Below are 16,348 nucleotides of genomic sequence, written 5' to 3'. Positions count from 1 at the left end.
ATCCAGCATTTCAAATGCATGAACTGCTTCATGCAACAAGAGTAGGATTATATCTTTTTAAAAAAAAAGTTGACAGGTAATGAATATTGGATGATGTTGTCGCAGTGAGCCAGAATAATTCATCACAAGAATTTAGGGCCGTGTTGCTAATTCCTAATATGTGGTTGACTCTGTTTGTGTGGCTAAGCACTAATAGAGGATCTGTAAGAGTGTGTCTGTGTGTTTATACATGAATGAGGCGTCGGTTGCTCAGAGATACCTGAACTGTTTCTTGCCGCTCATGCCTTCTCTTTAACCCTGTTCGGTTTCATAGTTAAACGAGGCCAAACAGTTGGTTTGCTTCCTTCTGGGCCCCGAGCATCAGTGACTCATCCTGTTAGTCAAAGGACTGTACAGAAGAGTTGACCCAACCAACACTCTGTCCTGCCCTGCGTCATCTCCAGTGTTTCCCCCTCTGGCGAACTGACAGGGCAGACACCACAGCCGGGCGCACTGAGCTGCAGTGGAGCAGCTCTGTTCATCTGCTGCTGAATATCAGCTTCCTGTCAGTGGCATTGGGTCAATAATCAGATCTGCGTGATGTATGCAGCTGTCGGTGCAATGTGGAGACTCCTCTCTTGCGTGTCATTCACTCTTGCCAATACCACTTTTTGTTAATTACCTCAAGCCTATTATACTATTCAGCTCTGAGTGCCTGGAGGGTCTGCATCCATTTTCAGTAAACAAACAGGTTTGTTAGAGAGGTGTTATTCGCTTGTTCTGAGGAGACTAAAATATCAAGCATAAAATTTATCATGCATTCTGTTTGTCATAAGAGAGAGCAGTTGCCCTGTAATAATTAATGACAGTTTAAAGAAAAGGCAAAGAGAAAGAAAAGCAGTAAAGTAGCATAGAGGCTCAATAATAGCACGCTCTTACAACAGCTGAAAGGAATTAAACTGACACTGTGCAGACTGATGTCGGTTGCAGAAAATCACAAAGTATGCATGCCTAGAAAAATGCCGTTAATGGATTTAGATTCCTAACATACAATCAAGAGCAAAAGTCAATTATTATACCGTTTAAAACGCCATCTCTGCTTTTGTTATTTGGTCTCCCATCGTCTGTTCATGAGCCAATGAGGACCTCTACTCCTAGTAATTGTTACGGCCTCGTTAGGATAGGGAGTGCTACAACCACAGTGACTAAGTGTCTGACCACTGCTGACATTTCATGCCCAGTTATTTTGCCAGGATAGAACATGATCCAACTCCAGCCTCAACACATCAGCACACAGTTAAACCATGATTGCCATCTTAACTGGAGTGGCTGATTGAATAGACACTTAAGCCTGGAGCATCTGCCAAAACTACTTAGACCTCCAGTGGTGTTTTTCAGATTTGTTTGCTTTCCAGCTGGAGTGGCTCTCACTTTTGTTTGAAACACAAAGGGATCTCTAGACAAGTATAAACTGTCTGTCTGTATATTGTTCACTTGGAGGCAAATCTGTATGAAATGCAATTTCTGTTGTGTAAAGAAGGTCCTACTGAGGCTCTCTCTTTTTTTGGCTGCTTTATTAACAAAAGTAACTATCTTTTATTAGTTCAGGTGTGGCGACGAGGACTGCGAGGTGAGAAAAGGTCAGTCTCGGACATCACGGGCTGATCCGTGTCTTCCTCCTTGGTGGGCAGAGCTGCAAAACCCGAGCCTGACCTCAGTGTGGCTTCCTCTCCTAAACTGACTGCAGACACATCTGTCAGCAGCTGTTGATAGACCTTCTCTTAGATGTACAAAGAGCCCCACTGGAGGGTGATGGTGTTGGGTTTCAGTTATCTCAGGACCAGGGGATAAATCTGTTGCCTTGTTCATCTTTTTGTTCAAGAGGATATGTGCTGTGGTTTCCCAAGGACGTGCTTCAGTCTGTCTGGCTAGTTTCACTCTGTTTAGACAACACACTTTGTTTTGCCTTTTAATTTTTGGGAATGCTAGCTAAAGTGCCTTTTGGGGTCTGATAGCAACTAACAGGTGATAAAGTGCACTTGGTCTTGTTCTTTTATTTGACTGTCCTGAGAACAGTTTTTGTCACTCACGACAGGCATTCGACCAGGTAATTGATTTACTTTTGTGCTCATGCTGTGGTCAATGGATTTTGTTTGCAGTTGGCAGGCTTAGGTGTCCTACTTTTCTGACTGTCTTCCAGAACACATGGACCCAGTCTGATTGGCGCTATGTAAGCTCAGTGCTATAGATATCATTATTATGTTGTTGTTGTTTTTTTTAACTCCCTCAACTTTCCATTTATTTGTCACTTAAGCTTAGCATTCACAGAAAAGCTTATGTGTACAATAGTCCTCGAAACTGCTCAGGGGCTCGCAGGGGAAAATGAAGACTGATTTTTATTTATTTGGGGTTTTTCCCCCCATGTCTCCTTCTGTGCTCTGACTGGAATTCAGTATCGATAGACTTTCTGTGTTCTTAAATGATGCCAAATTAAGGGGAACACGTAAAAAGCTGCTGCCAAAACCCCCACTTTGTTTTTCATTTACTGCTTGCTTTATTTGCATATTCATCCTCTACAGGCAATCTGCAGCAATCTTTGCTGAGGTTTTTTTTTATCTGCACTTTGTCATTCTGACAGGCAGCCTTTCACAGTATCACAACGGCTTACCCTTGTGTTTTTTGGATGAGAGGCGCTATTGGTTCGGTTAGAGTATGTCATTTGTGACAGACATAAAAAAGCGACTTTGTGGGATAAAATATAATATCATTGAATGGGTTAGAGCAGACATATGTTAGGTTTCATTAGTGCTGGTTTGTATACATGTAATTGTAAAGATTATTAGCATTGCCCAAAACGGTTATGAAAAGGAAGCTTTGACTGATGGAGCTTGTGGGATCTGTATGCATATGCAGATTCCAGTGACATGAAACGTCGCTTTGCAACAGGCATTTTTTGCTACCGTACAGTAAGATGCTGGTCTTTTCTGATGCAGATCCCACATGTCAAAGGTTAGCCTAACCCCTTAATCTCTTGGTACTGGGATGAAGGTCAGAGGGGTGGAAAAAAGAGCCAACAGCAGCTAGACTAAAGAGACTGACATCCTGCTGCTCATGCAAAGCCAGTGGCCTCGGTCAGTAGTCATCTGGGCCTTGTGTTTGTGAAAGAATGACAAGGCATGCAAATAGCCCCATCGGCTGTTTTTCCTCTCGTCTTTTGTTTTCTTTGGCTGTTTTTGTGGTTGCTGTTGTGTTTTCTGCAGACACAGAGGAACTCGGGGATGAACGAGTTCCACGAAGAAGGTAAAAGGGGGGAGGGCTAGGAGGTGACTTGTCAACCATAGGACCTCCCATAGGTTAATGACCCCAAACACAATGCTCTGTGATCAGATTAGATAGAGCACTCTCCCCCCACCGCACTAATCAGCACAATAAAGGAGATAAAAGGTAGAATTACCATACAGTGTTTTCGCAGCTCAGCGTACATCTCCAGTGCAGCTAATTGAAACCTTTTTCTTTTGCTTTGTAACTGTTTTCCTTTTTCTGCCATAAACGTGTCATTACCCCTACTCGACATCTTTGTTTGTGGAGGCACAGACAGGGCCTCAAAGACAAACATGCAGTTTCCCAATGCTTTAACTTAGAATGCAATATTTCAGTATGTGGGTGAATTTAGTACCTTGGACTTTGGATGGCTTATGAAAGGGTCACTCGGGGTTTAAAGCTATAAGAAGAAGAAGAGGAACTGTGACTTAATGTTATCTAGAGAAACAAACTGAGTCTTTTCTGTTCTAGATAAGATAAGATAGATTATACAGCACCTCACAGTCTGTAATGGCCCTGTTGATTGGATCACAAACAGGAAGTGTGGCTCTATGGCAGTGGTTCTTAACCTGGGTTCGATCGAACCCTAGGGGTTCGGTGAGTCGGTCTCAGGGGTTCGGCAGAGCCTCCGCCGTGCATGTATGCACGCACGGCCCATTTTGTGCACCAGTAAAAAACATATGCATGTCTTGAATTTGAAAAAAATCTTATTTTATTTTTCACTAAAGGGGTTCAGCGATTGCGCATATGAAACTGGTGGGGTTCGGTACCTCCAAAAAGGTTAAGAACCACTGCTCTATGGGAACAGCATTTTGGGTAAAGTGTGAGTGGGGGGTGGGAGGGATGTAAGAATACAGAAGGGAACTCTTGTCACACAGAGCTGCCACCATTGAGATCAAACTCTTCACTTATCTATGCCAAACACTGGCTTAGTTTGCTTAGTGTCTGGATCACTCTGTTTACTCTCTTGAGTCATATCAAAAATCACCTTTTTTAAAAAAAAATAAATCATTTCTATTTGATTTCCACTGCTGAGCACAATAGTGCTCTCAGATGGGATATGATGCTTTTACGTCATCTACTTAAAACACATTTACATTATCTACTTCACTGATTCTGCATGATTGTCTACAATGAAATAATTCCGCACTGATGAGGTTTTCTGTCAAAGCTGGGTAGATTTATGTTGATATTTTCTACAAAGGGTTTTCACTTTACTTCACTCCACTTTACTTTACTGGGGCTGCTTGACTGACATTAAACGCCACTTGAAGGTGTTTTTGGGTAACACCTCCAACCACTCCAACAAAAAGGTCGCGTCTATGCCTCAGCGTCTGACACCAGTGCTACAGCTCTCGTCTCGAGTGGCTTGCATATCAGGTATCTTATTCCTCTACAGCCAGGAGCCACATCAAAGGAAGCTCCATAGAAAGCAGTGATGAGGGGAAGAAAAGGAATGGTTGAGAAGAGGGGACATTTCTGACTTTCCTGAAAGAAATAGACGTCGAGTAGCCACCTACCTATTAGCGCAAGAGTGTAAGGTGCTTGTGGTGGAGTTGTGAATGACACGTTATATTTAAACCGGGAGTAACTGGAGTAGACCCTTTTTATGCTTTTCTGTTGCTGGGGTGTTCCTGAGGTTAACCTTCACCAAAAAGAAGTGTATATTAGCTGTGTAATGTATTAGTGGTGACGGGGATGAAGTGTTGGTGGATTTCTCTGTGGGAGGAATGAGAACCTTGATCTTGCATGGTAATATACTTCTTGTGTACATGTGCATTGAGTTAAAGTTCAGGGTGAACCTACAGCGAGGTATGCCTTTTCTTTCAATATTAAATACAGTCAGGTAAGTTAAATTAGTTAATTAAAAATCAGAAAGTTATAAAGACAAAAGTATGCCAGGAGGGTTTGCCTCCCATTTAATTGGAAAGTGTTGCACAGCATAACATAAAGTACTAACTCACTGATGTAGAAACTATGAATGTATAGACTTCTGTGCTTCTGTGTTTCATTTAGTAAAAACTTAAGATAGACTGTTTGTGTTCTTTAGACTTAGAAGTGTGCAAGTCTGTATTAACAGAGACAAAAGTAAACAAAGATTTGTTGTATATGCTGCGGTAAAGGCATTGTGCACAGAAACAGTGCTTTTCCTCTTGTAATATAACCCTCTGCGTTCCAGTCTCACAAACGAACAGTAAAGACAAAGCTGTGACATTTCTCAGGCAGGTAAGAACTCCTTACAGCTGACCCATCAAAGACAACCAGTAAAAGTCAGAGGAAGTCAACCAAGCAAATCGTGGATAGAAGAGATGGGTAGGTGTGTTGGGTAAATAGAAGCGGTGTCATTATACCCAACATCAATCACACAGGCAATAACAGAGACGTGAATTTATACACAGCCATAGGAATAAACACTGGGGGCAGGAGCTGCCAGACTTTGGCAGGCGCTGATGCTGTCTCAGTGTTGGTGTGAGAATGGCTGCGATTTGAAATGGAAATGGTCCCTTTCTCTAGTGGGTGTTATTGGCGAACAGTCTTCTCTTGATTGAATCGTAGCTGACTGCATTACGTTTCTGCATAACATTGCAAGAGGCTCTCAAAAACACACTCTTTTCTTTGTAAAGGTCATTGTTGAATATTGAAAATGCTAGCGTTTCCTATTTAGGCATCCATCGCTCTCTGGGTGTAATTTGTAGTTTATGATCCTTTTTGCTATGATCATCTAAACTTGTGTTTTTTTCATCTCTAGTCTTCCATATTATTTCGTATACTGTAATAATATTTAAAAAAATGCAACCAACACAGGTATTTGTTATATTCTCTCTGTTGCAGCTTCTGATGTGCAGCACAGATTCTGCATTTTTTCTCTCCTCCAGCGCTTCAGCTATGCTCTCATAATGTAGCCCAGTTGAATTATTTTGCATTGAATTTTCTTTACTTTTTATGTTTTTAACTACAACTTTCCTTTCTGCTTCACCAGTGACCCATTTTCCCCCGCCTGTGATCATTAAAATTTCATTACCATGATAAGCGGCATTCCTCTAACTCTTGCTTGTCACCTGAGTATCTGCCTTGGGAAGCCTTGAATATAAGCGGATACAAATTCAACATGAATTGTTTTACGCGCTGTTTCAGTGTCGCACTAATAACTGTAATTCTTTTGCACAGTTCGTAAAAGTTAAGCCAAATTTCTGCCAAAATCCATTAAAGTTCAGTGTGCATCACAGCAGCCGCCGCCCCCGGCTCTCCCAGGATAGGGCAATCCCAGAGGAGGGTCCATTTAACCCCTTAGGATTAGTGCTCATGCCTACTTTAGCAATGGTAAAAGGGAAAACGTCTCAGCACATTGAGTCAATAGGGACTCAGGCTTGCTCCGCTAGCTTCCCACACAAAAATGGACCAAGAGAAAAAAAGTGAAGCTTTAGCTCTGACTTGAATAGGGCTAGATGTTTGCCCAGCCTGCTTTACCGTTTGCCCTTCCCGGCCTTCACAGTACATTACCAGACCAAAAATACGAGGCTGTAATCTCAACAATATATTCAAAGCAAGTATGTGGAGCTTGCCTTGAATATTTTGTCTGCATCAGTTAGTCCACTTAAAGTGGAAGGGAGATTATCACATTTTTTTTTTTCACACTAGCAAAGCACAGATTGTAGAAAGGGATATGTTTTATTTGATTTAGCCTCAACATCCTGCCACCCTTGTCGTATTTCTTCATGGGTTTCTTTTCATCTCGGTCACTCTCTAAATCACGATTCACACTCTTTTTACATGTCTATATTTTATCAGACAGCATAGTTGTTCCTCTGTTAAGTATCTCTGTCTTGTCTTGCTTGGAGAGGCTGTGGGAGAGGAGAGGCATGGAGACAGTCCGGTGTTGTGTCAGAGGACGTGGCCCCTCTCACAAGGGTCCCTGGTAAAGTCTGTGTGTTGACTTTAGCTGTCCACTGACATTCCCTCGTGTTTGTCAGGCTTTCATCAGGGCGCTGTTCAAACAAACGCTGGCAACTGAAAACACATTCTCTCAGTAACTCGCAGAGAAGCACACACACACACACGCACACACACACACACACACACACACACACACACACACACACACATGTATGGACAGACTTCAATTTGACTTCATAGCAACAGGTGACACCCCATATAGAGCCATAACTCTAGCAGCCATATTTAGTGTTTTTAGAACAGTTATCATAAAAAATATACCAGACATTTATATTTGAGTGTATTTACAGCTGTGCATAATGTGGAGATATCCGGCAATGACTAAAAAAAATGTAGTTTGATGTTTCTTCTAATTAATTTGATTCTGTAGAGTAAAATGCAAGAAAACAAGTAAAGTCTTTATTTCCTTTCAAAAAGGAAAAAAACAAACAAACACCTGTGCTTTTTTTTACATTTGGTCTCACTCTGCCTTGGACATTTTTTTCTGTCGGAGCTGACGGGTTGGAGCCGGCCAGCGGGAATGCATCTGCCAGTCAAGCAGGAGGAGCGTCTCCTCCCGGTTTAGATTGCCTGTCTGTGCGGACAGCTTTCCAGCCTGACAAATTTCGCGCCTGCACCAGGCGCCACTGAGGTGCTGTATGAGGAACAGAGGAATGTAGGGTGTTGGGTCGTTAGAAGTGGGGGTGTTGGGTTGGGAGTGACATCACAACTGCAGAAAGGGACAGTGGTAACATCCCAGTGCGGCTGCAACAGGGATAAGCGAGAGTTTTGGAAACCAGGTGCACCCCACACCTGCATGCGTTCCTTCCACCTTGCTTAATTAGAGTTCGGTGTCCTCCTAATGAATATTCTCGCTCTTGTCTGTTCTCCAGTTGCGTGTATGTAGTTGTGTGTGGAAGCCAATGGGATCAATTGGGAATTATCTTGCCCTCCCAGGAGGAAGCCTCCTTTTACAAGAGCATACTCATGTCAGTGTTAGCTGTAAAGACTCATTTCTGATCGGCCTGATCGATTGTTATGATTTCTTGTGTGTGAGTATTAGCGCATTTTTTCTTTTACTTTTATCTAAGAACACTGGTGCTGCCTGAAAGAAATATTGAGAATATTAGTAATTAGAGTCTGGACTAAGTGAGTTACAGTTGCATCAGGTGGCTTTTACTCTTGTTTGGCAAGCAGGAGGTTCTTATTCTCATGCAGTGTAGAGAGACCCAGTTCTTTTCTGTCACCAGATCTTTGAGTGGGATGGCAGAGATCAGTCACATCATTCATGTCATCTGAAGCTGAGTGTGTCAGAAGTAATAGAGGAGTACTCAGTCCCCGTCTTACTGTAGCGTAACAGGTTTCTGTATGTTACACAGTCATCTGCTGGGTTATAATTGGGGCTAAGGCTGCCGAACCCCTGCCTGGTTCTTCTGAAGGCAGTGACACAGAATCCTCCATAGAGACTTGCTGTGTGATTTTTCTCAAAGTCTGACAGGCGTCTGAAGCTTCTCACGTATCCAGCCGTCAGTTTACCTGAGCCATTCTTCATGTCTGTTTTTGTCAGTGGGAGACTTGTGTATGACTGTGGGGATACAAGTGTCAAGCATCGGTTTACACCACATAAGGTCTGCTAGGTGCGTCGCTCACGATGGCTGTAAACTGCAACAAAAGGAAAGTTTTCTCACTGTTACTCCTCAGCGCAAATTCAGTCACAGCAACAGAAGGTTTTCTAAGTCAAAGTTCTGTTGTTAGTTTCATGCAACAAGTTTGCCCCTGCACCCTCTGCGTGTGATCGCTGCTGCTTCCACCCACATCACATGGCCAGCTGACCTTGCCCCCCCACCCCCCACCCCCATGTTTAACAAACTGTCTTCCTTTGTTTACGAAGCCATGTTTCCATGGCAATAGAGCTGAATCAACCCAAACGGCATGGGTTTGCAGCCTCAGTAGGTCAAGCTGGCCTAGCAAAAGTCCACATCAGTTTCACAATAACCCTGGAACACAGTGTTCTTAGGATGAGACACAATGAAGAAACACAGTCTGATCTCTTATATTTTTGATTCCTGTCTGGACACCAGTATGATGATCAAAGTGAGTCATGTTTCTACAATTTAATCTAGTAAGCAACAGCTTAGAAATACATCTTCCTCTTTATTAGCGTGTGTTTCTTTGATTATTTAAATGGTCACACACTGATGTTAGAGCGCCACTGGCTCATCTATTTACAGAAGGCTATTTTTGTCATACTGGAAGACAAAGTGGTCCTAGTTTTTCCTGAGCTCCTACTACCTAATGAGCTGAGACCTGAGACCTGTCACGAGAGCTCTGTCGCTTTCAAGTACTCAATAGCTTGAAGCGAACAGTGGCCATGCACTCGTTACTGTGCATGCCTGGCCTGCTAGGGAAGTCTGCAGAAGCAGATGTGTTAACGCACAAAGAGTCAAAAAGCAAAATGTGCAGTCACCGCTGCCCTGATCCCTACACAGGCACAGAAAATACTCTATGAGCTTAAATCACCTTTTAAATCTGTAGGTGGTTGAATTACAGCATGTACAAAGAGACATAACAAAGAAAAATTTTAAAGGGGGGAAAAGTACTGCCATACTGTAAAAGTTGGCCTCCACACAGTTTTTTTTCTTTTTCCTTCTCTTTAACCAACTCACTAACTACAGATAGGTTTTTATGTAAAGCTCTACATGTGGTGGCCATGAATATAAATTAGGTAATCAATGAATAAAGCCAAAGGCACATTTTTATATTATATGAATATCAAGAAAATGATATGATATGTATCGTGCTACTAAAAGGAAGCTGGCTCAGTTCATTTATCTTCAGAAAAATAAATAAAAGTAGACCCAGATACGTGAAATCACTGAACAATTGAACACTGGTCTACTGCTTTTTGAGTATATGTCCACACATGTTACATGTTGTGTCTAAGATATACAATTCACCTGAATTTCTCTTAAACCATACACCTTTGATTGCACTGCTTGTCATGGAAATTGCAGAAGAGAGTTTTTCTTATTAGCCCGTCAGTGTTGTTGCGCTCCTGGAGGTGTGCGTTTTGCTTTGCTGTGTCCACGGTGAGATTGGCTGTGTGGTTGCAATTACTTATTTAGCTTAAGTGTGGGGAAAACAAACAAAGCAGGAAAAGCTGGAATGATCAGACGGTGGCTTTTTCCCAGCCTCGTCTAATTCTAATCTGCACAGGTAATTCTTTTCAAACCCACCGAGTCCATACGAGCGATTGGATTTCAATGCATCTCTGATGAGATGTGGGGTTGGGGGAAGGGGTGGGGCTCTACCTTTGCACTCAGCCGGATTGGCGAGCAGATGCTCGGTCAAAGTGACAGGTGATAAGTGCTTTGGCAAGGTGTAAGTGAAATCTTTATGCATGTCTTGCTTGTATGTAGCTGTGCTGTCACTGTCCATCCTTCGTATGGTTGCTCTTATTTGCTGTGCCTCTCAGAACATTTTCTTAGCTATAGAGCAACAGCTCGAACAGTCTGATAAGCACCTGTGACCTTTTAGATGGAGTGTTCTGTTTATTTCAGTGACTAGCGCACAACCGTCTGCTTCGCAAGGTGGTGTGCAAAAAAGAAATGAGAAACTCCAACAAGTTCTGGTGTTTCATTAGTGCCGACCTTACTGGCCTCGTATGGTAATTTGTTGTTGAAATGGATTTTAATTTGTGCTTGCAGAGATAATTTCACTCAAAGCCTGCTGGATGCAGTTGTTGTAAGATGAAATGTGAAAAGTAAAGCACACTTGGACTCATAGATAAGTGGTGTCAAAGATAAATACTAGCAAAAATTTCACAATGAGGTCTCACCAACTGCAATGGCTGTCAGCATGCTGAGATTCCAACCCATGAGTGCTTTACTACGTTACTGCAAGAGTGCTCAGTATTAATGGGTCGGATCGCACCCGGCTTTGAAATTAGCCTTCACTTTGAGTCAGACACTTGTAATGGTTTGTGATGGAGTGACAGATATGGTGAAAGCAATACCAGCAATTAATACCATTCATCTAATAATGTAGTAATCCAAAAGCTTTGTGTTTTAACTTTTTAATGCACTTAATAAGTCACTTACCAACAGGCTTAAGTTATGGGCGCAACTGCCTCTGTTTACTAGAAGAGGCCAGATTCTGGCCCACACTACAGTATTATTGAACTAATAGATTAACAGTTATCAACTATAGAAATGTCTGTTTTATACAAGGTGTCCACTGTAAAATAAGATAAATAAAACAGAAAAATTTCTGTGAATTCATAAGAATTTTCTGCTTTAAGGTTACAGCACAGTTGGAGCAATGAGCTACCAGAACTTTTTCTGTAATTTTACATATTTATTTCTTAGAATTTAAACCCAAAGAGTCATGCTGAGAGATTTCTTTCATTTATTACAGCAGCATTTCTTTATCATGTAGAAAAACAGAGATGTACTGTCACGGCCCTGGGTCGGTGACCCAGTGTTTTGAGTTTCTTGTGTCTGAGTTTTTGTATTATGATCTTAGTTCTCTTTGTTGCCCCAGTTTATTCTTTAGTCTAGTGTCTTAGTTTGGCTTTCTTGTATTCTCTTTAGTTTTCTGAGTATTTAGTTAGCCGCCCTCTGTGTCTCCCTGTTATTGTTCTGTGTTTCTTAGTGGCTCTGTCTCCCCTAGTCAAGTCTGCGTCTATGTTACATTTCCTGTTTTACATTGAAGGTCTGTGTCCTACGTGAATGTATTGAGTTTCGCTTCCCTTGGGTCTCGTTATGTCCGATTTCTCCCAGCTGTGCTCCCCTTCTGTGTCTCGTCCCCCTCGTTATTTCCCAGTGTATTTAAGCCCTGTGTTTCTCTGTGTCAGTGTCGTGATCTCCCTCATGCTGTGTGTGAGTCTCCCTGTGTTTCCTGGTGAGCTTTATATTTAGTTTTTCCCAGTGTAGTTTTCTATAGCTTGTGATCTGTTTTCCAGCAATAAAGCTGTGCTTTTTGAGTTTATCCCCCGTGTCCCCATGAGTTTGCGTTTGGGTCCAATTCCTGCCTGCCACACAGCCGAATCATGACATGTACTGTTGAAATTGCACTTCTTTTTCTTACTTTGAGATCTCAAGGATTGAATGTGCAGTTAAACTACGTAAGAATGACAGAAAGGGGATTTTTGCTGATTTGACCCACTTAAGATCAAAGTGACTGTATGTGGCCCGTGATGTAAACTGAGTTTGACATCCCTGCTTCTACAGTGTGTTTCTGTTTGAGCGTTATGTGTGCAATAGGCTCTTATGGGACAGTGCGTGACAGGGAGCGCTTTCTCTGGAAAGTAAAACAAACAAGCAAAAAGTTTCCTCATCATCTTTGACAGTTACTTAGTATCTGGATTTTGTCTGGTTGTGGGAATAGTGAAGGATTTTTAAATAACATTTTCAGAGGGTCCATTTTAGGTCAGCTTTGCTGCCATCAATGTGGGTTTGTCCCCTTTTTGAGGCGTCTCCAGGCCCGATCATCCTTTCTCCCATAGCGCGCTATGAAACACAATTGTTTTGGAATTTCATTGTTTGAAATAACAATGTACATGATTGCATTGTCTCTCACCCCGTCGTTTTTTTATTTGTCTAACTCTGAATCGCATTTTTGTCAGTCTGAATCCAGAAGACGTTCTTGTCCCTCTCTGAGCCAGTGAGCATTACTCATCGCCACATCCTGCAGAACACGCAGAGACCCTGCTCTTAGCGACAATGCAGGCGAGATCTTAAAGTTTAGAAGTGTGGTTACACTTCACTGGAGTCAATGCTGACAGTGCTCGTTGCCACATGTGCAATGAGCCTTTTTGCACATATGGCAGAAATCGCGTGTGCACCGCAGCTCTCTCCATCACTGTTGTGGATGTGACTGGATGAATGAGGAACGATGACACAAAGCCGTCACTTCAGCCAGCAGTGCTATGCATCCCATTGAAAAGAGAGGATTTGTCATGGCACCAGCAGGCTATGCAGTACATGCGGAGCAGCTTAAGGTGATTTGGCCCATATTTTTCCCATTGTTTATAGTAATGTGAATCCCCATTTAATTAGTCCAGGGAAGAATCTCTGGGACCGCTCTCGACATATTGCATCCCCTCCCGTTGTCTCGAGGTCAGAGGGTAACTCTGAGATTTACTTAAAGTTCTGCGGCAGAGCATTTCATTTAGAGCAGCAGTCAAAGCTTCACAAAGTCTTCTCAGACACCTTCATTCACCGTATGCATCTATCATCTAAATCAAGAGAAGGTTCTGCTTTTAGCCGAGAACATCGCGCCAATCACATCATGCCAACAACACTACAAAATGGGCAACTCGAGATGCAATCTTTACATATGAAATTGAAGGCAATCAGTAAATTGCTGCCTTAAGTGCAATAGCAATGCATCGGTAATGGGTGGCGAACATAGCCAAAGAGCTTCAGATCAGGGAGGCTAAGCCTATTGTCTCTAAGAACAAAGCAGTGTTGGAGCAGGCATGGGTGACTATTCTAACTCCTTTTGCTTCGGGCCACAAAGTTGAATTTTCCCTGATGCAAAGGTCTAATCCCCCTTTTCTCAGTCTAGCTCTCGCTCAGTCAGCCATTAGGTCTTCTCTCACGCTTGCATCATTAGTTGAGGGTCAGTAGTATCCTGTCTTTAGCCCCCTTGTGAAGTCCCTGTTGCTCTTTTTAAGAATTGTCACAATTTCCAAAAGCATTAACTCTTTGGCTGTTGAACTGTAAAACTCTAATACCCGCATCTTAAGGAGTTTTTAATCCTCTTGAGCAAAGACCCTTAAAACATAGTGATAAAACAGCTCATGCATGAATCTACACAACTGCCAAATCTATTACTGTAGCAAAACTGTTGTTGAGAAATAATTTCAACTTTTATATTTGCAGCAAATACATTTCTTCTTATTTACTGACTCTTTTCCTCGCATTATGTTACAAAAAGGTCAAAACTATTAAGAAGCAACACAATAGATAAACAGCCATAAAAACACAAGAAGGAACTGTCATTTTCTGTTGTGGCAAGTCTTCATTCATACAGTTATTTGTGGGTTTTTTGTGGTTTATTTGCTTTTATTACAACAAAATTACAACTGATGAAAAATTTCTAATTTTGTGTTTTGCACAGAATAAACAATGTCTTGCTCTCGGCCATTTCTGTGGTTATAATGTTCTTTGCAGCAGAAATACAGGAGCTCTCAAAGGACATTCATGCTAAATAGAAATTGGATTTAACAGCAACACATAGACCTTCTTTCAGGACGATTAGAGCTGCAGCCAGGCATGGTGTCCTTCTACATTTGCCTGTTTAGTGCTGGATTAAGCCAGTCGGAACCTGCTCGTTCACGTTCCCTTCCTCTAACTAAGTGTTTTTGAAATATCTCCTCTTCCTCTCGGGAGTTTGCAAAGCAATACTCCTAAAAGTTCAGGTGAGGGGATTCATCACATTTCCTAAACAAAAGTAGCCACTCATCTGCTAATGGCTGCTATTATCTCTCTGGCTCTTCGAGATTTGTTTTTCTTTTCTTTTGCATTATTTACTGAGTGTTTTTCTTTTAAAAATCCTTGTCACATTTGCAGCAGTTCAACAGTTTTCGAGAAGTCTTATCTCACTCCCTTCTGTAGATCTCATGAGGGCGAAGACTCACCATACACTCGTAAAATTTCCAAATCTGATAAGAACTTAAACAGCAAGTGTGATGCTTTCTGCAGTGAGCTGAGCTGTAAATAGCCTGCCTCGTATTGGAGGTGGAACAAATGTCCTATTGTACTAATTTGCAATCTGGCCTAAAGCATTATTTATGTAATGCAATCATTTGGGAAACAAGAACATGGAGCTTTGGGGGGGGGGATGACTGCAGAACTATTAGCCACACAAATAATTATATGGTAAATGTTATGTAGTCATGAGCTGATAATTATGAAATAAAATTGGCATATTTTGCTGTGCGCTTGAGATGTGGTAAGTGGATTCGCAGTAGAGAGGAAATTGGCCATTATAAAGCCTAATTAAGAAAAATGAAGGCTTTCTTTAATCATGAGAGGAATCAAAGTGATATCCGAGGTATTATCATAGCATAAACAGGCTTGGAACAAGAGTTGTTCTTGTTGTCCCTATAATTCCTGCCTGTCTACGCAGCACTGTCCATGTTGTCTTATCTTAAACTCTGTGCTCCCCTTCCAAACCAACCTTGATTAAAAATGTATGTATTTCAAAAAAGGAGCCCTATGTAACCAGACAAGGGAAACAAAGAGAGAAAAAATAACTCTAATGTCAACCCACTTTGTCAAAATTCTGTCATGATTGTAGGAGGCAATTAATCTCACAGGAAATAATTGAGCTTGTCCTGCCAAAAATACTCCTGCACAACTTCTTGAAAGATGACACAGAGCAGGGGTAAACACGGACACTAGTGGCTTGTATAGTCATTAATTAGGCACGGCATTGTTATTTCTCAAAAGTAGAGGCCAGCTCTCTATTATTATTTAAATTTAAACCAACTGAGTGACATGGTGTTTTGATTTTGGTGTTCAGCAGTGACCATCTCATAAATATAAGAACAGTAAGCAAAAGAATCCCTATGTTAAGGAACCCTGTTTCTTTTTGCTTGGACATAATGATGACATGACTAACTCTTTGTTTCCAAAAGCTAGAGTGCTGTAGGCAGCAGAGGGTCCTAACTTTGCACTAAAACCATCTTTTTAGGAGCTCTCTAACTGTAATTGTGACCTTATGCTGAGACCTTATGCAAGAACTGCTAGCACAAACTGTTTGTTTGTTGGGAAATGAATGCAACTGTTAACCTATGCCCTGCTGTATGCAAGAGAGTCATTATTAAGGACTGGAAAATGCTTTTGCAGAAATGTGATCTTAATATGTTGCACATATAGATCTGACCCTTGATTTTCTGCCAGATGTGTTGGGGTCACATTCTAAACATTTAAGCTTTAAACTTGGCAAGTGAGAGTATGTCCTTGGTTCAGTTATTCTATAATTACCTTTGCTACTGAGTTGGTTTCAGCTAGATTTGATAGAAAGCTATTTTCTTCTTCTCTGCAATTACAGAAATGCATAATATGTGCACATTTTCATTATTATTGAATTCACAAGACCCTAA

At 41.6% G+C, this 16,348-nt stretch overlaps 1 protein-coding gene across 1 annotated transcript in view; it reads left to right on the top strand.

The window, feature by feature from the left end:
• Nucleotides 1–16,348, top strand: part of macrod2 (mono-ADP ribosylhydrolase 2) — a 409,646-nt gene that overhangs the window by 80,787 nt on the left and 312,511 nt on the right. The gene's annotated exons all lie outside the window — the stretch shown is intronic.

Source organism: Neolamprologus brichardi, chromosome 13, assembly GCF_056152115.1.
Source record: "Neolamprologus brichardi isolate AB-2024 chromosome 13, ASM5615211v1, whole genome shotgun sequence".
Taxonomy (NCBI): Eukaryota; Metazoa; Chordata; class Actinopteri; order Cichliformes; family Cichlidae; genus Neolamprologus; species Neolamprologus brichardi.
This window is presented reverse-complemented; position numbering and strand designations above follow the sequence as displayed.